This window comes from Equus caballus, chromosome 16 (genome assembly GCF_041296265.1).
Source record: "Equus caballus isolate H_3958 breed thoroughbred chromosome 16, TB-T2T, whole genome shotgun sequence".
Taxonomy (NCBI): domain Eukaryota; kingdom Metazoa; phylum Chordata; class Mammalia; order Perissodactyla; family Equidae; genus Equus; species Equus caballus.
In genome coordinates, this window is record NC_091699.1 from 31,642,362 (window position 1) to 31,667,072 (window position 24,711).

The 24,711-nt window shown below is 42.4% G+C and overlaps 1 long non-coding RNA gene across 1 annotated transcript; it reads left to right on the top strand.

Moving 5' to 3' along the window:
* Positions 1–10,319: 10,319 nt before the first annotated feature.
* Positions 10,320–17,902, top strand: LOC138918212 (uncharacterized). Its single transcript, XR_011427251.1, has 2 exons — positions 10,320–10,458; positions 17,645–17,902. It is a non-coding gene; the product is annotated as an uncharacterized lncRNA (long non-coding RNA).
* The last annotated feature ends 6,809 nt before the right edge of the window (positions 17,903–24,711 follow it).

Genomic DNA, 24,711 nt, shown 5'->3' on the forward strand with positions numbered 1-24,711 from the left:
TGTTTGATGGGCACTGTGTTTCTGGGGAAGAGGAGAAGAATGGAAGAGTGAAGTGGGGAGAAACATTCTATACTTCTGTTTTTCAAAAGCTCTGTTTAAGGAGAAAACTTCCTAAGATTCCCAGACAAAAGAAAATAACATTAAAAAGATGGAAACCATCTACTATGCCTCTTTTCAAATACACACACACAGAAACCTCCTCTTCTTACATTAGGCAGAGCTAAGAATGAGATTTCAAATTTAAACACTAGATCCTGTTTGCTCTGATCATCCAAGGGACTCTGAGAGTGGCCATGGCCTTTCTCACTCCATCATCACACTTGAAAGCATGAAGAAACCATTGCAGTAAATTTCGTGTCATGAATGGAACTGGCTGTCAGATCCCCAGTGACTTCCAGGCCAGTGACCTAGCACTAGTGGTGTTTGTTTTTTGTTTTTTTTTTTTTAACAAATTCTTTTGTTTTTTTCCCTTTCTCTGTAACCTCTGCAACCAGGACTTAGCTTTGAAGGGTGTGTCCTTAAGTGAAATGAAATAATTTTGAAAAAAAAGAAATGAAATGGAATCCTTATTAGAAACTACTATCACTCACCTATTTCTAAATAAATTCTCCATGGCAACTGGGGCCAGCTAATCAATAAAGACTTACGGGCCAATCATGGCCCCAATATCGCCCAATTTTGCCCTGGGAGATGCTAATGAAAGCAACTCTGTGGCTTAGCTTTTAGAGACTTGATTCCTGGTTCTCCTTTGCTTTCCATAAGGGTTTGGAAAAAATCACAATCTCTCTCAATCTGGATTTTTTATCTCGAAAAATGGGGATAATAACATCTGTTTTTCCCATGTCACAGGTGAGTTGTGAAAATCAGATAGCATGAGGTTATGTTAGAGCTCTAAGAAGTGCTAACACAAATGTTAGCTATTGAAGGAGAGCAAAGGAGGAAATCTTCACTTTGCAGAGAAATTTTTAGCCTCAGTGTGTTTATAGGTGAACCGAGCGTCTCTATCTCTTTAAATCAAACACACAAGACTCTCAGCTTACAGGTTCCTTGTGGTTTTGGTGTATCCGTGAGTAGCAGGTAAGAATGTGCAGCCATGATGATCTCAGGTGTGCAAGAAATAACATACTTATTCTTTTAAATCTTCTTATGGAGAATTTAAAACTGAAGCAAAAGCAGATGAAATGGTATAACGAACCTCACTGCACTTCTCACCTAGCTTCAAAAATTATCACCTAATAGCCAATCATGTTTCATTTCTACTCTCATCTGAAATAGTACATTTCTTCCTTTAAAAAATTAGTGAAATCCAACTGCTAACCCCATCAGGTGAGACTGACAGAAATTGAGTTCCTCTCCTTTGGTGGTTCAAAGGTCCTGGGGTCTTGTACAGGGTGAAATATTTGAGGTGATACCTTCAGTGTTTGTTCCACGCTGGTTACTACAGAGCTTCCCATTGATAAAAATTGACTGTTGAAGTCAAAGGCTTTCTGCTTCCCTGCCATGCTGTAGGGCAGAGGAGTCACTGCTGTGGCCAGAGCTCCATGGTCAAGCATCTGGGCACTGCCTCCTTGGTGCCCACTAAAGCCGTTCCCTTCTAGTCTTGCCAGCCCCACACTCCCCACCTAGGGCATGGTCAGCCAGTGGGCGTGGGTCCTCAAGATACAGGTGGGGCACAGACCTCTAGTCCTTTCCTAATGCCGAGAACGCTGCTGCTTCTCACTTTCCACCTTCTAAAGACTCCTAGCACCTAGCATCGACAATTAGCCGTGGCCCAACTATTCTCTCCTGCTCTAGCTGGCTGTTTTTTCCTCCCATGAGATTTCATCACTACATCTGTCTCAGTCAAACCTCCTTCTTGTTTCCTGGAGCATAAGCTCTGCAGTCAGACATTCTGAGTTAAAACCCCAGATGTATTCTTTACTGGCTGTGTGACTTAGGCAAGTTACTCAACCTCTCTGTGCCTCAGTATCACCACCTATAAAGGTAACACTGGTACCCACCTCATAGGGTTATTGTGAAGATAATGAGTCAACATATGTAAGCACTTGGAACAGGCTGGTGTGTAGCCAGTTGCTGATTATCATCACTCAGCCTTCACCACAACTCTGAGAGGTAAGCAATGTAATACTAACTTTACAGACTGGGGTAAGGATCCACACTACTCTGAGAATTGTGTAGACACTGATTTCATTTATATTAGTAGCATCTTCCCCTAATGATTTTAAAAAAGGGACTTTTAGGCAATATCCAGGTTTATTTTTAAAACTGGAGCAAATTATTCTCTACGTATAATTAAGCACTTTTGAGAGTCCAGTAGGAAATGATTATTCACTACTAAATGATAATCTTAGTAATTCAAGATAATTAAAAAAAAACTCTTCCTATGACTAATCCTCCCGGAGCGACAGCTTTTCCAACAGCTGGGAGATGTTCTGTGAATCTCAGGTAATGTTAGTCCTGTCATTCATTATTTATTTACACGCAGGAAGGTGCTGACTCAAAGGGCAGGAGTTAGGCCATTACTTCATTAATGTCTCGTTATGAATCTCATTACCTCCAATATCTCTGTTCTGGTGACAGGTCCCCAGATTTTCTGGGACAGCTCCAATTTTGAAGATCCTATTGTGTTCTCCCTGAAATCATCAAAATCTCTCTCAAGGACGTGCCAATATTAGAGCTTCCCAAATCGTCTCCCAGAGCGCCGCTGGCGCGCACAAGCGGCCAGATCATCTTTCCATCGTGAGTGCGTGAATTCCAATTTGGAAAATGTCCTCACCAAACCCCACAGAGAGTCGAGGCAGTAAATTGGACGGCACAACCGTGAACGATGTCACAGTGTGAGGAGAGTCTGGGCTCTGGACGCTGAGGAGCCAGGGTGATCCTCCCCTTATCGTCTAGCTGTGGGACCACAGGCAAGTTGCTTAATTCAAGCTTTGTATTTGGAAAATGAAGGTCTGTGGGCCCCGGTCATTTGCCCTTCTACTTTAAAGCAAAATCTCCAGGTTCATCTATAGACCTGCAGTGAAAATCAAAAACAAAACGCTGTGCTTCCAACTTGGTTCTGAGTCAGGAGTTCTTAGTTACGACAGGACTGATATTTATCTGGTATGCACTGGTTAATAATAGCTGTCTTCCTTTCTGGTCAAGCTAGCGTCTATTCTGTCTGCTCATTCTCACACAGGACTGAATTTTAAATATTTTGGCAACGTCCTTCTCCTCCTCCTCCCCATCCGTAATTAAGAAGGTTAAGGTGTGTGTGAGCTCTGAGGTCAGAACGACCTGGGTCTGAGTCCTAACTCTGTCCCCCCAGCTCTGTGATGTTGAGCAAGTTACTTAAGTCCTTTTGTCTTAACTTCATGCTCTGTAAAGGGGGAACAATAGTAGACACTCTGGAGCATTAAATGAGCATCGAGCTCAGTATTTGGTATAATGTATACGCCCAATAAATGTTTGCTGTTATCACTACAGTGAACAAAAAGGGCCTCAAAATCTTCAACTATAAAATGGAAATTAAAAACCTGTCCAAAGGAGGACTAAAGGAAAACTTCACAATTGTGGAGAAAACCTACACTTACAAAAGGAAAATTATACCAAAAAAGAAGAAGAAATGTAAGCAGAGGCTGGTCCTGTGACCCAGTGGTAAAGTTAATGTGCTCCACTTCTGTGGCCCAGGGTTTCGCCAGTTCAGTTCCTGGGTACGGACCTAGCACCGCTCATCAAACCATGCTGAAGTGGCATCCTACATAGCAGAACCATAAGGACCTACAACTAGAATATACAACTATGTACTTGGGGGCTTTGGGGAGAAGAAGAAGGAGAAAAAAAAGAGATGTAAGCAAAATTACCAATTTGCCTCATCAGTGACTAATATTCACTTAATCATATCAATGTAATTAGAGAATATAAATTTAACTAAGTATATTGTAATAGATCTTTATTAGGAAGTGAGGGGGAAGAAGAAGGAAAGATTTAAGAGAGTAAAATTTACATCTATCATCAAAGACAGTCAATAAATATTGCCAAAATTGATCAAGAAAAAATGGGAAAAGCATATCTTTAAAAGTGTAGATGCAAATATTGGGAGAAAGAGCAAGAAGTGTTGCATGTGACTGGGGAGCTGGCCATGGGCCAAGCAACTGCTATTTTTTCATTACCTGCTTTTCAGCAGTGTATTAGTTAGGATTGTATTGGGCTGCAAGTAACAACAACAGCAACAAAATGTACGCAAATAACAATCACTTAAATATGAGAAACTTTATTCCTTGCTCAGGTGAAAGTCCATAGGGTGTAGCCCAGTTCTGGATGGCAGCGCCATTCCATGAACAAAACTCTGAAGAATAAAGCTCCTCCCAGCTCACCACCCCCAGGAAGCAGCCATCTTCACAGTCCAAAGCCACTGTCCTCGCAAGAAGATGGGAAGGGACTAAGAAGAAAGCTTATCAGGCTGGGGCTAGTGGTCTCTTTAGGAAGACTCCTTGAAACAGCCATTCAACGCTCCTACTTGCATCCCATTGGCCAGAATTTATCACATGCCCATGTTTAGCTTTAAGGAAGCTTGGAAGCATAGTGTTGATTTGGGACAGACATACGCCCAGCAAACAGATTTCCTACCATGGAAGAACAGGAGAGTCGATATGGGATCAACTAGCAGTCATTCCCACAAGCACTATTTGACTTTCAGACTACTTTAAAGTTCTGACACTTTAATCAAAGTAAAATCTAAACGCAGATCAAATACAACACCTTGTGTTATGTGGCGGTGTAGAGCTCAAGCTTTCAGTCAGAGGGCTGGGGTTTGAATCCTGTATCGTCCACTGAACAGCTCCAGTTCCTTATGTGATGTGATGATTTCAGGAGTTGATTCTAAAAAGTCTCACAACAGTTCTCAGCACTTGGTAAGCATTTATTCAGTGTTTGTTGTTATTGCTGCTGCCGTCACAAACATTCTACAATTATTAAAATAAACAAGTACCTAAACCTCAGCCATCTGAGGAAAACCAATAAATGAAAAGCCCACATTAAACAAACGGAACAACTGAATATCCAGGAAACATTTAGAGAATCAGTCAGGGAATAGAAGAGATTAACGAATTTTAATAAACAGCCTTAATAATATTCAAGAAAATACTGTATATACGAAACAAGAAATTAAGACATAAAAAAGGACAATAAGATGGTATTAGATACAACTAACACAGCTAGTGTACAGCTCAGATTCTCTGTGCTTCACCAGTTTCACAGACACACACAGCATGCTGAGCCTCAGCTTGCCCACTGTGGCAGCAGCTGAGGCCAACCAGTTACACTTCACAGTTTCTGGCTCTTCCCACCACTTCTGGAAGTGGTGTGGCTTCTGGCTTCCCCTAGAAGGGATGGATGACATAACTAGCATTGGGGGTGAATTAATTTCCGTGGGCAAACCTTGACCGGTGAGTGATAAGAGACAGGAGGAAGTTGGACCATAGGAGATACAATAAATATCAATGCATTAATTTTCTCTTGAGTATGAAAAAGTTAACAGACATGTTCTAAACTTTATATATTTAAAGTAGAAACTTACATATATTATTCAAAGCCACAAAATTAATCAGTCGAAAAAACTGAAAAAATAGAGTTAACAAAAACTGGGAGTTTGGGGGCAAGCACAGTTGCATAGTGGTTAAGTTCACGCTCTCTGCTTTGGCGGCCCAGAGTTCACAGGTTCAGATCCCAGGTGTAGACCTATGCACTGCTCATCAAGCCATGCTCTAATGGCATCCCACATACAAAATAGAGGAAGATTTGCATGGATGTTAACTCAGCGATAATCTTCCTCAAGCAAAAAGAGGAACATTGGCAATGGATGTTAGCTCAGGGCAAACCTTCCTTACCAAAAACAAAACAAAACAACAAACTGGGAGTTTGTTGGGTAATATCCAGCTGGCAAGGAGAAAACAGCTATGCTCTGAAGTTGCCAAAGCAAGAACTAATGGCGTAAGTATATAAAGCTATAACAGTAACTGCTGGGAAAAAAACCAAATATGCTATAGACAATTCTTCCTAGGTAGTGAGACTAGAGAAGACATAATTTTCATATTATATTATTCTACCCTGTTTAATAAAAATGTACAGTGTTCAGTTGTTATGTTTCTATAGCTGCAGATACAGATCCTTTTTTAATTAGGGAAGCAAACATGTAGACTCCCACGATGGTTGATATGGGGGGAAGAAGTTTTGTCTTGTTTCTGTGTCACCTCGTATGCCTTTGGTTTGTTTGAATATTTACACTGATTATGTATGACATTTATGAATAAAGTTATTTGGGGAGGGAAATAGACCTAACAATATACACAGTGCCTAGCGTGGAGTGATCCAGACTGGTGACTTCTTACCATCGTAGCAGTTCAGCACAGTGGTTAAGGATTAAATGTCACAACGTATGTAAAGCATTTAGCACGGCACTTGGTGCTGCTCAGTAAACACTCGTTATTACTATCACCTTGATATCGCTGGTCTTTAAGCTTCTAGCTTCTAAAATGAATCACATCCCATCTGAAACAAGTGGATTTTATGAACCAATCTGAAAAAAAGTTCCTTCCCTCTATCAACTCATGGTCTGAAGATTTTCCGAAGACTTCTTGGTAAATCCTGGTTCCCACCTTCACTTGTGATGAGATTCTGAGCCTCAGCATCCTCATGTGAGACACGGGGACAATAAGAAGATCTAGCTCAGAGATCGTAAATGCCATACTGCATCTAGAGCATGGCACATAGTAAAGTCTCAATATGTGAAAGCTATTGTTTCTGTTATTGTTACAAACAGCCGTGCACCGCACCCAGCTAACATCTTGAATAATGAAAGGAAGAAATGCCTTGATAAGCTCTCAGGCCAAGGACTGGTCCCTTGAGACCCTCCTCTGCAATTAAAGCATAAAGCCTTCACCGTCCAAATTCCCCAGGGCTGCAGTCATCACTAGGATCTGCTGCCTCCCTGTGGAATTGCAGAGACACGGTCATGAGACTTCCAGGCCAGAATTTCATTGCCGAGCCATTCTCAGAAAGCTCCCTAACAATTTTAATCATGGATTATTAATATTGAAGTCTTTACACAATTTTCTCCTTCTCAAAGAGTCCTACTCTATTTAAAAGGGCAACTGACACCGCACTTGCTCCCAATGCCTTTCATGCTGCTCCAGTATTCTTCTTTTTCACTGCATTTATCACCTTCTAATGTACTACATAACTTATTTGTTCTTACACTTATTATTTATTTTCTGTTTTTTCTGTTACTTTTTTTGGGTCTAATTTGATTCCAAGTGCCTATAAACAGTGCCTGACACATAGAAGAAACTCATAAGTATTTCCTGAATGAATGAATGAATGAATGCTTTCTCCTATAACGTGACATGAAGTGCTTGGGGACCTTGAAGATATTGGGTGTTTTGGTTGCACTGAATATATGCATGGAAAGCCACAGTCCTTGGTGCCAGATGTTGCTCCTTCTCCATACAATTCAAACTCTGTAATAGGAATCATTTCAGCAACTTGATCTCTGGGTCCTGAACAGAGGACCCAAGCAGACATCTGTAGTACTTGATCAGCAAAAGACATGCAGGGACACATATGCAACTTCGATTTGCACCATCCCAAGTAGGCTGTGGTGAGCGTGTGTGCGCGTACCTGTGTGATCCACACAGGATTTTGAAGATGAATAAAAGGTGAAAGGAAGAACTAATCTCTTCTCTGATGATTAGAGGGTGAAAAGAGAGAAGAAAGAATTGGATGAATTTTCAAGGCCTTGATCTTATACTTTTAGCCAACATGAAAACACTTTAAACCAGGGTTTTAAAAAGCATAGTCCAAAATGTACAGCTCTGAGTGAGCGCTGAGTCCCTTTCTGGTCTAATGTAAGTCGAGTCTAGGATGTATGTATGTAAGGCTTCAAAGTCAGAGCTGGGTTCAAACCCACCTTTGAGACCTCAGACAGGTCACTTTAACCCCCCTGAACCTCAATGTCTTCACCATCAAGTGGATATCACCATTTAATTACTGAGAATTAAGCGAGAAAATGAATTTATACGTCAAACATTTGGTGTTTCCAAAACCCTAATAGTCAGCTCTTGGGGTCACTTTCCCTTATAAAAAATGCTGGCTCAAGTCCATCTTCCCATCTGCACTGTGAAATCCAGGGGTACCTGGGTAGTCTTCAGTTTGGGGGGTTGGTTACTTTTCTCCTAGTAGCCTCTTACTCTGATTTCCTTTTCCCTCTGAATTGTAACTTACCTTTGCTTGCCGCTTTCCTTTCTCTACCCCACGTTGAAGGAAATGTGGAATAGTTACCCGTCCCCAACAAAAGTCACTTAGCACAAGGCAATTGTGTGGCCCATGCTGAATAAAAGTTGGAGGCAGCAGGGGATGGGCCCCATGGCCAAGTGGTTAAAGTTCCATGCTCTCAACTTTGGCAGCCCAGGTTCATGGGTTCGGATCCCAGGCGCGGACCTACACCACTCATCAGCCATGCAGTGGATGCATCCCACATACAAAATAGAGGAAGACTGACACAGACGTTAGCTCAGGGCTAATCTCCCTCAAGCAAAAGAAGAGGAAATTTGGCAATGGCTGTTAGTTCAGGGTGAATCTTCCTCAGCAAAAAAAAACAAAAGTTGGGGGCAGCAGAGAAGACTTATCTCCCAGCACAATGTAGCAGTCAAATAAACTTACCTGTTCTTAAACATTTATCTTAAACATCCCCCTGTGGAAATCTGTCCGTGGATGTGTCACTGCTGGGGACCTCCCCCTTGCCACACGCCCAGGCCTCACCTACTTTTTCTTTCTCATAGTCGCCTATAACTGCTTCCTAAATTTTTGTGTGTTTAGCTCTTCAGCCCCACCTCAAATTAACACTGTGCCGAGCTCTGCAACTCTGAAAGCCCATTAAGGGGCTCTGCTCTAGAAGAAGCCACCTCACAAAGGACCTTCACCCTCCGGCATGGCAAAGCAGCACAGAACCTATGACATGCATCCATTCTTTAACATAATTTTAAAAAATCTCAGGTCTGGCTCATTATTCCCTTTGCTCTCTGTGTGAGGAAGGAGGAGGTAGAAATATTTGTCCCCACACTGACAGAACACGTGCTACCGTCATTAGAAGAAAGGTTCTTTGTTGTTGTTATATTTGACTTGTTATACTAACGTTTTCCCCCTCTGCCCATTCCCAGGCACACAGTACATACTCAGTAAACAGGAGGCCATATTATGATGCTCTTCTGGGGGTGAGATATTTGCAGTTCTCAGAGCAGAAGGCGAAAAGCAGAGCCATGTTGGGTCCCCACCTACGACAGAGAAAATGGATGATGTCTTGGTTGGGTTTCCTCAGTGCAGGCCCTGAGACAAAGACTTGGGTGCAAGCGGCTTATTCGGGAGCCAGGAAGCAGTGGGAGGGAGTGGGGAGAGCGAGACAGGGCAAGGGAGAAAAACAGATAAAGGGCGTAGAATAAGCAGGTTACCACTCTAGGCAAATGGGATGCAATCATACTGGGGGACCAGGACGGGGAGATTGGGGGCTATTTGTCCACTGACTCCCGACCTTCATTGGTTGAGGTCTGCCTCCGGGACATCTTAACCCCCTTCGCACCCTGCGCTTCCAGGTTCGTCTTGATGGAGGTGGAGTCACTTCTGTGGTGTTGGAGAAAGTCATGAGGCAGAGAGCAGAGCCATTCCAGCACTTGAATTGGGAGCTGGCGCACCCTGGAGACCCTCTACCCCAGCTGCGGGCGCACACACAGGTGGGCCACAGGGCGGTGAGCCGGCTGAGAGCAGCGTCTATGCTGAAGGGAAGCAAAAGCACTGAATCCTAGTCCCGACATGGCTACTAAATATTGTTTGAGTAAGAGCTTAAGTCTTCCTTGCCTTTAACCATTTCTTTTCTGTTCTGGGAAAGGGGAAAGGAGGACCCATTGTGAGCATACGCTGTGCACTAGACAAATGCCCTGGGAGTTCCCCAGGATCGTCTCGATCTTCACAAGTATCAGGAGAAGTGATATTTTTCTCTGTCTACAGACAGGAAGATTAAGACCAGGAGAGCAAAAGGGATATGCTGAAGGTCACTCAGCTACTCATGAAAACATTCAGCTTTGCCAAAGCCTTGCTCCTCCATCCCCCAAGATGAAATGAGGAAAATAATCAGAATCTGGTCATGAAGGGCAACATTTGCAGAACACTGCAGCGCAGGGCAAGAAAAAGTCCCCTCAAAATAGTGAAAGGCTTGTGGCTGTGCTCAGTAACTTCCACCCTCCCCTCCTTTTCTTCCTTCCTTATGAAATTCCCTGCTCAGCGCCTCAGTCTGCCTTTGCTACTTGCAACACCTGCAGCCAAGAAGCAGGTGGTGTTTACTCTGGGCCCACACAGGCCTGAAGCCCTCTACGCTGTGGGAGCCCAGGAAGGGCCCGGCAGGCAGAATGACTGAGAACTGGGAGGCAGGTAGGCTGGGAGTTGGGTAACTCATTTGCTAAGCCTTGGGCAGCTCCTCGTTTCTCTTGCTCAGCTCTGCACACACACACACACACACAGCAGCCATCTCCTAACCTTTCCAACCCAATGGAGTGAGCTGTGCTAGAAGCAGGATTGGCCCTTTTCTCCTGTGGCTGTGACTTGAGAGGCCACAAGAAAACTTCTGCTGGACCAGACCCTGAACTAGTAGAATTCATTTTATTTGGATGTTGCTCTGTTTTTCTGTTAACTTTTCCTTTTCAAGGGCTATTTTTATGAGTCATTTGCTGGCTTTCTTCTCAGTCATCTGATTTCCATTTAGCTTCTGCTCCAGCTTCAAGATGCATTTTCTTTTACAGCCATTATAGTTGGACTTAATTGGTCTGGTCCAGGCTCTCACTGAAGTTTTATGTTCCTGCTTGTTTTATAGGTGCTCAATTTTTGACATTCATCTGCCTTGGCCAGCTCTATATTTTCCTGTGTACTTTTTTTATTTTTCCCTCCTTTCCCTCCCTATTGTTTTGCAATCAACTAACTTTAAATCTTCATGGATATTTCACTGGGCTTGGTTTTTCCTCGTCGAGTTTGACTGTTTTCTAAGTGTTTATTTCTCATTATACTTGGTTTGCTCCTCTCTTGCTTTTGGACATTGCTGAGGACTGACAGTTTTTCAGCCTCTTGGTAAGAGGTTCTGCAAGTGGGGTGACTATCAGTCCTCGTTTGTCTTGGATAGCTTCAGTTTGGCCTGTTGTTCTGGTGTCCAGTCCAAGTATCCTTTTGAAAATGTTTTGGTTGGGTGATAAATTACACGGTCATCCTATCTGAAAGTGTGTTTGCTCCACTTTAGTCAGCAGACTTGAGTCAAATATACTCAGATCCCATGGGTCCTGGGACAGAAGACACATCCTATCTTATGTTATTCTCCATTGGTTTCCTACAATCTGGGAAGGTTGCCTTTCTTTTCCTGAGGTTATATATCAGAGTAAAGTTGTTGATTTACCCTGTGGTTAAATTTAAATTTGCGATTGGACATCCATGTAGAAGATGTCTTTAGGAAAGGAAGGTAACTGGTTGGAGGTGGGAAATGGGAAAAGGTAGAGAGAGATACAGCATTGTATCTATTTATTTATTTAAGACTAATGTTATGAAATTAAAGATGCAATGTCCTAAGTTCAATTTCCATATTTTCTGTGAAAATAGGGAATCCTGGGGTCCCTGCCTCCACTCATGTTTTGAAAGGACTTTGGATGGTTGACATGGATTTGGACCCCAGCTTCATCCCTTACTAATTGTCCAGTCTTGGACAAATTACTAAAGTTCTTCTGGCCTTCCTTCTGCCACTTGAAAATGCAGATAACAAATACTTGACTTTTCGGAATGCTGTGAGGATTAAATGAGATAACATATTTGTGGAACTAGATAGAGGCTCTGGTTGCACAACACTGTCGATGTGCTAAAGGCCACTGAGTTGCAGACTTTAAAATGGTTGATTTTACGTTATGTCAATTCACTCAAAAAATTGATTAAAAAAAAGAATGTCTATGCAAAGTTCTAATGCAAAGCAGGTGCTCAGCAGAAATTCATGCCCCTTTCTCTGTCATTAGCAAAGGGTCAAGGGCCATTTCTGATAGTTTTTAATGGGACCTGATTGTCCCAAGGCCAGATTTGCCTTCCCAGGCTGGGCACCGCATGGCTCCAGCTGCTGCCATGCACATTGCCGGACAAGTGAATGGCACCCCCTGTTCTGTGTGGCACCCTGGCCCTCAGCTCACGAATTTGGATGGTTTGCATCAGAATTCTCTGGGTGAACTCATTAAAATGACAAATGCACAAGTCCACTCCTGGAGACTCTAATTCAATAATTCTGGAGTAGGGCTCCTGATTTTCATTTTCCTTTTTTTTTTTAAAGATTGGCAAGTGTGCTAACACCTCTTGCCAATCTTCCCGTTTTTCCCCACTTCTCCCCAAAGCCCCCCAGTGTATAGTTGTATGTTCTAGTTGTGAGTGCCCCTGGTTGTGCTGTGTGGGATGCTGCCTTAGCATGACCTGACGAGTGGTGCCATGTCCGCCCCAGGATCCGAACCCGTGAAACCCTGGGCTGCTGAAGCGCAGTGCATGAACTAACCACTCGGCCACAGGGCCGGCCCCTGACTTTCATTTTTTAACAACCTCCCTGCGTGAATCTTGCATGTGGGAGAATCACCACCTTAAACTCCTTCATCAGCCTGTGATCTCTTCCTTTGAGCCATTCTTCAGGGATCACAGTAAAGCCTGTCAGTTAGGTCTTTACCTAGGATACTAACAATGATGCTTTATATTTGTACAATTCATCAAAGTGCTCTATACTCAGTCCTCACAGGCATCCTCTCCAGCTGGCTGTGCAGAACTTACTGTTCCCATTTTACAGATGTGGGAACTGAGGTAGAGAGTTTCATCCACGGTCACACAGCTGTCCAGAGGTGGAGCCAGAGCTGGATTTCTGACTTCCTGACATTCACCTACTGAGACTTTCCTTCCTCTGAAAATAAAATTATTCTCATTGCTCTTCCGATGCAACTTTTCTTCTTTGTTTCTGCTCCTTGGAGATTTGTTTCTTCTTATTCTATCTCTCCTTTATTTTTTTGTCCTTAAAGTGTTGGCTTCTTCCTCAAATATCACCATTATTCCTCTTCTTTTATAATACTTTTTTTCTCACTCTAACAGAGCATCCGGAGGGGGTGTCTTTATGAGCGACTGAACAACTTGACAATGAAAGCATATACAGTCGTTAAAAAGAGTGGAAGGGGAAGGACTGCTTGCTACATTGAGACGTGACGAAAGAGGAGCGCGTGTGTGAACAAAGCTATGAAAGTACATTTATATAGTCATAGAAAAGATACTAAACAGACTGCTCTCTGGGATGTGCCCGCTGGGTGGGGTGAAAAGCCATCCCAGTTTTCTGGTTCCTGGGAAATAAGACTTTGGTTCTTAAAATTGGGAAAGACTCAGGCAAAAAGGGACCAGTTGGTCACTTGCCTCTGGGCAGTGACGGGATTGGAGGTGGGGTGGGTGAGGGATGATGGGGGCAGAACTGTGGCCTTCTGCTTTTTTCCTTAAACAACCTCCATAGGCTTCAGAAAGTTCCAGTAGCTGTCGTGCACGTAGCTTTGAATCCAACTGCCTGGGTCCAGCTTAGATGCTGAGAAATCTTACGCAAGGCATTTCCTGACTCTGGGTATCAGTTACTCCTTTTGCTAAAACTGGATTAATGACAATAACCACCTTCATAGAATTCAAAGAACTGAATAGATTAATATGCTTAGAATATTACTTGGGACATAGCAGGTACCCAAAAGTGATAGGAGTTACCACATTTCTGTGCTATTTGAATCTTTTATAGATTACATTTATTAATTGCATCATTTAAATCACAAGTTTTGGGTTTTTTTTTTAAGTTTCGGGGAAATGAGATTTAAAAAGAAACACTCTGATATCCTGGCACCAGTCTTTTGTCTGAACGTTAATTGTATCTGTGTATGTGATTCTCTATGTATCATCATCTTCTAAATATTTTCCACAGCTGTTCTTTTTTACTCTGTTATTAAATAAATATGTTTGACTTCAATCTATCTCAGTTCTCAAAATATAAAGCAGAGCTCTCTTTTGTCACATGCAGGAATGGATCCAGTCCTCCACATTCTCCTTATTTGCTTATTTAAACATTGTTCGTTTCCTTCTTTATCCAATAGTATGAGATGTTTGGCCAAAAGAAGCAAATTTCACTTTATTTAACTGCCAGCTGTGGCACTTTCTTTGTCCTAAGACCTGTTTCTCACCCAGAGGTGCTTTCAGCCAGACTCGCAGTGGAAGACTCAGAATTAACTCATTCGTGCCACAGGCTGCAGTCTATCCTTCCGGCGTCCGAGAAAATGACCTGTTGGCTTAACCGGAGGTCGCTGGGTTAAGCCTGTCAGAAAGAGACGGCTCCTTGAGGATCACAAATACGAGAGAATTGATGGTCTGGGCTTTCCTCAAAGATTGCCATCTCCAAGCCTCTAAACTTAGGAAAGCACCGCTATTTATTCAAGCTGACAAACATTTATTCTTCACATCGGGACTGCAAACAGAGCTTTCTTGATGTTGTCTTTAAGGCAGAATCTGTTACATACTTGTACTCCTAAGAAAAAAAGTCCTTTTCTTTTTGGCCAACACAACAGCCACCTGTGCAAATTGCCCAACTTTTTTCTTACCTCTTCATTAACTTGTTTCTAACTGCTGTTCAGCAGAAGGCAATAGAGCCTGATGGCTGAGCATTCAGGCTTCGGAGACAGACTGTCTGAAATCCTGCCTTGGCCTGGCAACCACTGGGCACGTTCTTTCACCCCTGTGGTCGCCTCCTCTGTACTGATAGTGATATTTTATCTTACAGGGTCTTTGGAGGAACAAATGACGAAACAAACATAAATGACTGAAAACACATCTCGGCACATAGTGAACAAACGCATACATATTTACACCACAGGGAGTGGGGATTTTGAAACTCTGTAGCAGTGGTAGGTTACCAGGTAACCACTGGGTGTTTATGTTGCCCAGCTCCTTTACTCCCTTTTTCTTGGAATGACTTCATCCTTTGCGAGAACTGCCTTTGGCCAGCCCACCCCAGCACCCTGGGCACAGGGGAAGTCATCAGCCCAAGCCTGGCCAATCAAGTCCTTCCTTTGGATTTTACAAATAGATGCTATGATGATGATGAAGATGATGACAGTGAGGATTTGGTAGCTAACCCTTATAACAAGCGCTTACTATGTGCCAGGCCCAGTTGTAAGCACTTTATGGATATGAACTCATTTAACCCTCATGACAAGCCAAGAAGGTAGATACTACGATTATTCCTATCGTACAGATGAGGAAACTGAAGTTCAAAGGGGTTAAGTGGCTTGCTCAGGATCACCCAGCTGGTAAAGTCAGAGGGCTGGGAGGTCTTTCTTCTTACTGTACCCAATACTGCCTGGCCAGTTTCAAAACCTTCTGGGGTGGAAGCCTGGGTCGATGTGAGGCTGTGTGCTGCCTTCTTCTGCCACACAGTGGAGGACCACCTGTATAGGAGAGAGTGAGGCAAGCTTTCCGAGGAGAGCAAAGCTGAGAGAAAGACGGAGGGGAGAGAGGGAGGAAAAGAGCGAGAGACAGAGAGACAGACAGAGAGAGAACGTATCCTGATGACTGTCTGAGTTCTCTACCATTGGGCTTTTGAGTTTGGTGATATAATTAATTCTATCCCCTACAACTCCCCCATTTTTAAACCAATTTGATTAGATTCACTCCCTTACAAACAAAACAATCCTGACGAATTCAGGTAACAAATATGAGATTAGTTTTGTTTTCTGTTGTGAAAAAATACACATAACACAACACATAATAGTGACATTTAGAAGCCTCACAATATTGTGCAACCATCACACTATTTAGTTCCAGAATATTTTCATCAGCTCAAAAGGAATCTACATCTGTTAGAAAATAAATCCCCATTCCTCCCTCCCCTCAGCCCCTGGCAACCACTCATTTGCTTTATGTCTCTATGGATTTGGCTATTCTGGATAAAAAAAATCATTCCTTTTTATGTCTGAACAATATTCCATTGTATGGACATACCACAGTTTGTTTAACCAGTCATCAGTCGAAGGACATTTGGGTTCTTTCTACCTTTTGGCGATTGCAAATAGTGCTCTGAACATTTATGTACACGTATTTGTTTGAACACCTGTTTTCAGGTCTTTTGGGTATCCACCCTGGAGTGGGATTTTTGTGTTATAGCGCAATTCTATGTTTAACTTCCTGAAGAACCGTCAAACTGTTTCCACAGTGACTGCACCATTTTACATTCCTACCGGCAATGTAGAAACATGGTTATTATTTAAATATAAGGAAAGATTAATAAAACACACAATTTCACAAAAGACTTTGTGGAATTTTGGCTTCGCGTGGAGGCTTCGGGGGGGGGCCTCAGAGCATACACATGTATGCACGGACAGTGTTTAATGTTTGAACATCTTCCTTCCTTGAAGCTCTCACCCAAGCTTTGCAGGTGGTATAAAAGAGGAATAATAATCACTTTCAGGCCTCAAAAACTTGTGATATAATAGAGGCTTGTAATTAAATTGCCACCTTTTAGGTCAAAATTTGGTATATATATATATATATAGGCAATTTCATATGGTACAACTTAATCCGCAAGCAGATATAAAAGGTAACTTGCGATTTTAAGTCTTTAGTGGGTGTGCTATTTTCATGTACTTTTACAGTGTAAACACATATATTTAATTAAGGACCCATTCAACCAATCAACAAATGTTTTGGGGAAGATGTGCCCCCCAAATGTGGTAGGTATGGTGCAAAGTGCTAAGAATACAGAAACAGATGAGCTACCCAGTCTAATACAAATCGGAGCAGAAGCCCCAGCTCTCAAGAATATTCATTTAATGACTTGAAGAAGGGAAATATGCTGAAATGTTAAGAGTATCTCTTTCTAGGTTATTGGATTATGGGTGATTTTTATCATTCCTTTCTTTTTATTCTCTTATATTTTCTAGGTTTTCTCGAATGAGCTTGCATTGCTTTAATAGTTAGAAAAGTTAACTTTTATAAATGTATTCTCTTAGGCAAGCTCTAGAGAGAGCAAAAATCCAATTAATTTGTGGTATAGCCCAATGGACTTTTTTTAATATTAAGATGATTTTTCATAAGTAAGGGTGAACGTTTTAAGTGTTTTTTGTTTTGTTTTGTGCAGCCTAAATCTAATGGCTGTTTGTTTTTCTTTTTAACATTTATAACTCCTTGAAAGTGTTTCCTAGCTATGGCGTTGATAGGTCTCAATTTCAAACATTTGTTTTTATTGTCCTCATATATTCATATTTGACTTCTTCTAACTCTGATTCTTAGGAGATTATCGCTTTGAAGAATGTGGTTACTCCAGTTACTCCAATTAAAACCCTTAGAACAAGTACACTGTGTAGACCAAGGTCTTGTTAAAGTAAATACCATTAACGAAAAATTTGCTCTGAGAAATGTGTGCTTTACATGGTTCCTCAGATTTCTATTCCTTGAGGGGGAAAAAGCAATTAAGAAGTTAAAGAAGTACTTTTTGGGTAGCCTGTCTCAGCATAAACGTGTTCGAATGCGTCTGCTTTCTCCATATTTCCAGCAGTTATTTACTGAGGGATTCCTGCGTGCCGACACTGCACATCGGTGAACTCAAGCAGCCCTCAAAATAAAGCCACAAACCGATATTTGACGCCTCCACTTCATCGATGAGCAACGTGCTAACTCCCTAAGACCACACAGCTGAGTCGAGGAAACAACGAGATTTAAAGTCAAATCTTTGGGATTCTCAAGCTGATCTTTCCCCACCATATTATACTTTCTTTCATGGAGTAATGAATAAAACATACATTTCAAACAAGATCAGAATTTCTTGATTGACGTTATTGACCTGTTGGACCAGACAATTTGCTGTTGTGGGGGCTGTCCTGTGCATCGTAAGATGTTCCGCAGCTTCCCTGGCCTCCACCTACTAGATGCTGGTGTCATTCCCCAGTTCCGGTAAGCACAGATGTTTACAGACAGTGCCAGAGTCCCCTGCGGGGCAAAATCATCCCTGGTTAAGAACCATGTACTAAATCATATTCATATTATTCAGAGGGAAAATGATCAGTTTTGAGTTTTCATAAAGACCAATTGTAATTTCCCAAACAAAGCCATCTTGAAAGAGTCCATGATTATGTCGACATGAAACAAATAGAAGCAGATACTGGAGATTTGACAATAATTGGTCTGGTGCAGACAGCTCAATGAGGTAATTTAGACTCCAGAGTGGCCTCCTGCCAACTTTCCCCTTCACTCACCACCCTGCCTCTGGGATAATAGCACTGAAGAGTAAGGGCGGTGTCATGTTTATACAAGGAAAGAAGACTTTTCATTATGACATAAAGGATAGCATAGTCCTTCATAAAAATTAAATCAAGTGAGATAAAAATCCAGGAAAACAGTCAGGCAGTTAACAACTTTTTAGAAATGCCAGCTCCATGACGGTCATTGTTCTTGACTCCAGGGATATTGCAGGGAGAAAATAGACAATAGACATCTTCAGGGAGTTTGAAGTCTAGCAAGGAAGACAGACATTAGGCAAAAGATTACAGGCATGATTAGTTAAATAATTACATATATGCATAGGGCTGCAAAGGAGTAATCCTTGTTATGTTTTCTTGATGCCAGGCCAAAGAGCACATCATCACATTTACGCTGGTTATCAAGCTAATATCTCTGAGCTCCAAATCCATCTCTCTGTATATTCTGGCCTCTGGTTATGCACAAACTACATTTCCCAGATGCCTTTGCCAGGTGGCTTTCTTTAAATTCTGTTAACAAGAAGTATAGAGGGAGCTTGGAAGACAGGAGGAAGTGAGAAGAAAGCAGGAGGTTCTGAAGAAGGGACTTCCTTCTCCCTATTTCGTTACTGTTCTTGTCAAAGTCACCCCAGCAGTGGCTCTTCAGCCCAGAGTAGCACCTGGTTCCAGCCTCCAGTTCCTTCTCACATTCCCAGGATCAGCCTCATGTTCTCCAGAGAAGCCAACAGTAGCCAGGTTGTGCTTCTCAGAGCTCTCCAAGGCTCCACCTCCGAGCTCTTCAAATTCTGATAACCTCAAACTCTTTCCCTTTAATTCTCCAGTTCTAGGGGTAAAAACTGGATTATCTCTCAGTGCATGCTCTTTTTTTTTGCTCTTTAAGCCCTCCAACATCTAATGTACTAATACCCTATACTAAATCTCCTCTGTTAAAATACCTGGTGTGTTTTCTGTTTTCCTAACTGAACCCTGCCTGACGTAGGATTTCATTCTGAATCAAACTTCATCCACAAAGCAGAAGCACAGGTATTCTTCCTGTCAACCAAGGCAGGGGAAGACAATGGCTTTGAGTCTTCCCTATTTTGAAGGGTGACTTAAAGACAGAATCATGCAGCTGGCCCAGTGGCGCACCAGTTAAGTTGGCATGTTCCGCTTCAGTGGCCTGGGGTTCGCCAGTTTGGATCCCGGGTGCGGACATGACACCGCTCAGCAAGCCATGCTGTGATAGGAATTCCACATATAAAGTAGAGGAAGATGGGCATGGATGTTAGCTCAGGACCAGTCTTCCTCAGCAAAAAGAGGAGGATTGGCAGCAGATGTTAGCTCAGGGCTAATCTTCCTCAAAAAAAAAAAGAAAAGAAAAGAAAAAAGAAGACAGAATCAGTGGAAAGTAGCAGCACAAGTCTGAGGACAGAGCAGTGAACAAGACAAAGTCCCTGCCCCCATGGAGCTCATGATCTAGTAGGAGGAGCTAGACAGTAATGAATAAGTCACAAGGTTGGCAGGGCGTACAGTATTAGTTTCCTAGGACCGTTGTAACAAAGTACCACAAGCCAGGTGGCTTTCAACAACAGAAATGTATTCCCTCATAGTTCTGGAGGCTGGTAGTCCAAAATCAAGGTGTGGGCAAGGCCATGCTCCCTGCAAAGGCTCTAGGGGAGTATCATTCCTTGTCTCTTCTAGCTTCCGGTGGCTCCAGGCATTCCTGGGTTTGTGGTCACATAACTCCAATTTCTGCCTCCATCTTCACACAGCCTTCTCTCTGTGTGTCTCTTGTAAGAATACTTGTCATTGGACTTAGGGCCCACCTTGATAATCCAGGATGATCTCCTCTTGAGATCCTTACCTTAATTACATCTGCAAAATCCCTTTTTCCAAAATAAGTCACATTCAAAGATTTCAGGGATTAAGATGTGGACATAATTTTGTGGGCCACCATTCAACTCACTACACAGTCGAAGGGAGTAGAGAGTGATGGGGTCCAGCACAAGGTGGGCAGTCTTAGACAAGGTGGTCAGGACAAGACTTCAGTGAACACCAGCAGCAGCTACGGAGATCCAGGGGAATTGCTTTCTAGGCAAGGGAAGAGCAGGTGCAAAGTGCTGGGTCTTCCACCCCTCCCCTCCTTTCCCACTGCACCCGAAACACAAAATTTGTTTCTGCCCCGTGACGTTTTGATGTTCCCTTCTCATGGAACTCTTTCCCCAAGATCTCACATAAGTGCTCCTTCCTCATCATCTTTAAATATCGCCTCCTTCAGGACATGATCTCTGACCACTCTCTATAAAATACCGCCACCCCAGTGTAGCAGAAACCTACCATCTCTTCTTCCTGTCCTCTCGGCCCCCCCTCTGCCTTTGGCCTCAGCTTCAGTGGACACTTCCATGAGTTCAGATTCACCTTGTGCTTGCAGCATCGGCTCCGAGCTCCCAGTTTCTCCTTCCTCTTTCTGCTTCGGGGCCACCTCTGACTCTCTGGGAGGCCCCTCAGCCAGCGTCCAAGCACAGACCCAAAGTGTGAGGGGGTAACATTCCTGGAATCCAGAGCCAGGTGATAAATGCTCCCTATCCTTCAGGTGGACATTCTGGCAGGTATTTATACACCTGCATCTCCTCCCACAGGAATGTAAGTGCTGGGAGGGCAGGGACGTTTTCTGACTTCACATATCGAGTCACCACCTACTGAATGACTCCCGTGTGCATTGGTTCTTTCAATGACTCCTCATAACTCAGGGGTTAAAATCCCCATTTTATGAGAAATCCTCTCAATACTATTTAACCTTTGCTATTCTGAAATATTCTAAAAGTGCTACCTACTACACTTTATTCTGGAAAAAACACTTAGAATTTCAAGGTAAGTTGTCAGCAATTACACTTTGCTCTAATCTTTATCAAAATAGTATAGAGAAAAGTGGAAGAAGACTAATGCTATTTCTATTAAATTAATTTCTTTTTAAAATAGAATCCAAAGATTAATTTTAGAAATTCCCACGTTATAGACGAGGAATTGGAGTCCTAGGGAGTTTGTTAATTCCCCAAGATGCTACCCCAAGACCCTCTCCAAGAAGTGAAGTTTAAAATCAAGTCTTTCAGATTCCCAAGTCAATGCCTTTTTCACTCTATCACACTTGCTTTCCTGGAGTAATGAAATAGAACTTTGGACAATACCGGCCATCAAGTAAAACCTGATTAATTCAGCGGGGGCTGAATTCCTTTTATTAAACTGTGTTTTTCCTAGATTAAATAGGGGATGGGAACCAATGTTTACAAAGCATCTACCTCGGCATTATTTGATTTCCTCACTAATCACATAATGGACGATGGACTCTAAAACCCTTAGAGTAATCTGGAAGCCCTTGATTTGACGTAGAAGCACTTACTTCTGCTGGTAATCCAGGATTGCTGGTAAAAAAATTGACCTCTTCAAAGGTCACAGTTCAATTCCCCTCAGTCAAATCAGGCTCAGTTATGATAATGGCAATAACATCATCAGACCCGTTAGAGGCAGTCCCATGTAGCGGATGAGGAGGATGCTGCCAGTCATTAGGCAATTCAAAATAAGTCCACTGAGCCAAATGACATTTACCGTGGCTCTTATTTTTAGTAATAGGTTTGATCCCTATTCTGATCTCCTCATCTAGAGTAACATTTACAGGTACCAGGCTCTCTGCTCGTGATTTTTAACCTTACTCTATCCCCACAACAACTTTGTGAGTGTGTACTATGAAAATCCCCATTTACTAGCAGGATCCCACAAAGTCTTAACTGTTTGGCGGGTGGGGAGAAGTTATAGGCCACTCTGAAAATCTGATGAAAGCTTAGGGACACTTTGGAAACAAAAATGTATGCAACCACGTGAGACACACACTCACAACTCATGGAACTCTCTGAGTGCAAATACGAAGTTATGTATGAACTTGAAGTTAAGAAATCCTTTGTAGGAAACACAGGCTCAGAGAGCCCCCAGCAGCAGTAATTTGCACCTGGTCACCTAACGATTAAGGAGTTAGGCATGTTGCAATGTACATCCGTTTAACCCAGAGACGGCTTCGAAGCCAACACCACGTAGTTTCCTGAGAAGTGACGGTCAATTCAAACCCAAGCACATTTAGATTAAATGAGATAGCATGCTGGTGCCAGATTGAAGAATATTAACTTGAAGAGAGATCATCACAGCTGTTAATAAAACTTCATTAACCTTGGGGAAAGTGCATTTGCCTTCCAACTGAGGAAAGAGCTGAAAGTGAAAGCCCATTTGCCTGGGGGCCATCCCACAGCAGGACAGTCCCTTTGGCCATTGGGCACATCCTGGCTTTGCCTTGCCAGTCTGCAGAGCCCACCCAGGAACAGCCAGCTCCCTTTGCTATAGACCAACTCAATCCCCATCACCTGAACACAGAGAGCGGGGCTGCTGATGACCGTGTCTGAAGCAGATGAGGAATAGGACACACTGAAGACTGTAGTCACCAATGGGCTCCAGATCGGGCAGAGCAAAGACGAGTCTCTTATTTTAGAATTGTCAGTTTGTGTTATCTCCACATGAAATGAAGAGGAATGCTGTGATGAGCACTTGACCAAGAAAATTAAACTAATTTAGCTCTAATCTAGCAAACCGCAGAGAGACTAGGGCTCTGGGCTCTTTCATTTGCTGATTTAGCCCCATGAAGATGGTTAAATGATAATGATGATTGTTTTTTTATGGGAATTTTTTTTTTCAAATCTGAGATTGGCATTTCTTCAGCATTTAGGAAAACTATCCACTCAGTTGTTTTGATAGCTTAAAGTTTTATTTATATTTCATTAATATTCAAGCAAAGCTCTAATTTAGATCCCAGAGTTTACGTGAATTTAAATAACAGAGGAATTTGGTGCACTGAATCACATTTTTGAGGAGACTGGAGTCCAAGGTTGCACTTTGGAATTTGACCAGCAGATGGCAGTGTCAGACAAAGAGTTTTGATATTTTTTCTGCCCCTCCCCCCACCGCGGCGCCAAATGTTTTCAAAAGCCGCTGCAAATATATGCAGAAATATAGGCAACGCTCACACCTTACAACTGCACACTGCAAGTAAAACCTTTGGAAAAGTGAAATAAAATAATTATTTGGGGCCGGCCTGGTGGTGTAGTGGTTAAGTTTGTGCACTCTGTTTGGAGGGCCCCCGGTTTGTGGGTTTGGACCCTGGCACTAACCTGCATGCTGCTCATCAAGCCATGCCAGGGCAGCATCCCACGTACAAAATGGAGGAAGATTGGCACAGATGTTAGCTCAGGGCCAATCTTCCTCACCAAAATAATAATGACAATAATAATAACAATTTGAATCCTTTCTCTAAATTCTCAAATAATGAGCTCAATTTATTTCACTAACTCAACACCATAAGTATGAGATTAATTTATGGTAATATAAAAGAGTTTGCGTCAATGAGAATGATTTTTTTAAAATACTGATGTAAGGGGATGTTCTATCATTTCTTTTTTTTCTTTTTGCCTTATAAATTTCCAATAACAATATCATTAGATTTTGCTGTTATTTCAGTTCAATTTACTATTCATGTGTGCCAGCCACTAAATGGCAATCGATCTGCTAGACAGCTCCCTTTCTTGTAAATACCAAGAAATAATAAGCAGAAAAATAATAATCAAGGGGTAGGAGGGAGGAATTTGGAATTTAGAGGCTGCTAGTTCTGGTTAGAACGCCAGTTTTACTTAACCTGAAAATGTCAATTTACTATTACTACTTTTTTTTTCCATACTTCTCTGTCTTTTTTAAACTGTGTCTCAGAAACTATGCTTTGCCATAAATCTATATCTATATCTATCTTACAAAAGGACACTTTTATTCAACAAATATACCAAGTACTGTGCTAGGAATTGAGGATACAGCGGTAAATAAGCCAGACAAAGTCCTTCCTCTCTGCACCTTGTGTTCTGGTGAGCAGAGGCAAACACGAAACATGTGCATGGATAGAACAGAGTTTCAGAAATGACCATTGGCGCAAAGAAAGAAAGCAGAGTAAGGAAATGCAGAGTGGCAAATGGAGGTGGTCTGGCAAGGCCCCTTCGAGTCGTCAGCTTTTGAGTTGCGTCCTGAATGATGAGAGGGAGAAACTGGTGATATGCTCTGGGGAAGCATGTTCCAGGCTGGGGAACAGCAAATGCAGGGGCATGAAGCAGGAAAGACCTGGGTATAATTCAGCACTGTTATGAAGTCTATATGATTCAGCAAGTTGAGTAGAAGAGTGTCAGGAGGTGCAGTAGAGGAGGGCGCTGAGGCCAGATCATGGAGGGCCTGGGGATCAAGGTCAAGGAGTCTGAATTTAACTCTCAGTTCATTGAAGGTTTAAAGCCTGGGAGTGATAGGGTCTAAG